Source organism: Arachis ipaensis, chromosome B1 (assembly GCF_059453495.1).
Source record: "Arachis ipaensis isolate K30076 ecotype BB chromosome B1, ASM5945349v1, whole genome shotgun sequence".
NCBI classification, from domain to species: Eukaryota; Viridiplantae; Streptophyta; class Magnoliopsida; order Fabales; family Fabaceae; genus Arachis; species Arachis ipaensis.
The window spans coordinates 56414648-56415710 of record NC_142436.1 but is presented as its reverse complement, the minus strand read 5'-3'; the positions used below and the strand labels follow the sequence as shown (position 1 = coordinate 56415710).

The following is a 1063-nucleotide window of genomic DNA, read 5'->3' as shown; positions in this document are numbered from 1 at the left end:
CTTGAAGAGAAAGCTAAGAGAAACCAAAACACAACTCTCTCTAGAGGGCCTAACAGAGCTCTTCAAAGAAGAAGAAACCATGACAGCCGAAAACAACAAAATCAATGCCAACAATACAAGGAAGGTGCTTGGTAACTTTACTGCACCCACTCCTGATTTCTATGGGAGAAGCATCTCAATCCCTGCCATTGGAGCAAACAACTTTGAGCTTAAGCCTCAATTAGTTTCTCTAATGCAATAGAATTGCAAGTTTCATGGACTTCCATTGGAAGATCCTCATCAGTTCTTAGCTGAGTTCTTGCAAATCTGTGACACTGTCAAGACCAACGGGGTTGACCCTGAAGTCTACAGACTTATGCTCTTTTCTTTTGCTGTAAGAGACAGAGCTAGAACATGGTTGGATTCACAACCTAAGGAAAGCCTGAACTCTTGGAAAAAGCTAGTCAATGCCTTCTTGGCAAAGTTCTTTCCACCTCAAAAATTGAGTAAGCTTAGAGTGGAAGTCCAAACCTTTAGACAGAAGGATGGTGAGTCCCTCTATGAAGCTTGGGAGAGATACAAGCAATTGATTAGAAGGTGCCCTTCTGACATGCTTTCAGAATCGAGCATCATAGGAATCTTCTATGATGGTCTGTCTGAACTATCCAAGATGTCATTGGATAGCTCTACTGGAAGATCTATTCATCTGAAGAAGACGTCTGCAGAAGCTCAAGAACTCATTGAAATGGTTGCAAATAACCAATTCATGTACACCTCTGAAAGAAATCCTGTGAATAATGGGACAACTCAGAAGAAAGGAGTTCTTGAGATTGATACTCTGAATGCCATATTGGCTTAGAATAAGATATTGACTCAAAAAGTCAATATGATTTCTCAGAGTCTGCCTGGAATGCAAGCAGTAGTACTAAGGAAGCTTCCTTTGAAGAAGAAGCTTATGATCCTGAGAACCCAGTAATGGAAGAGGTGAATTACATGGGAGAATCCTATGGAAACACCTATAATCCTTTATGGAGAAATCATCCAAATCTCTCATGGAAGGATCAACAGAGACCTCAACAAGGTT

At 40.7% G+C, this 1063-nt stretch overlaps 1 non-coding gene across 1 annotated transcript; it reads right to left on the bottom strand.

Moving 5' to 3' along the window:
• Nucleotides 1-487: 487 nt before the first annotated feature.
• LOC148576657 (small nucleolar RNA R71) lies at nucleotides 488-595 on the bottom strand. The gene has a single exon (XR_015904664.1). It is a non-coding gene; the product is annotated as a small nucleolar RNA R71 (small nucleolar RNA).
• Between the last annotated feature and the right edge of the window lie 468 nt (nucleotides 596-1063).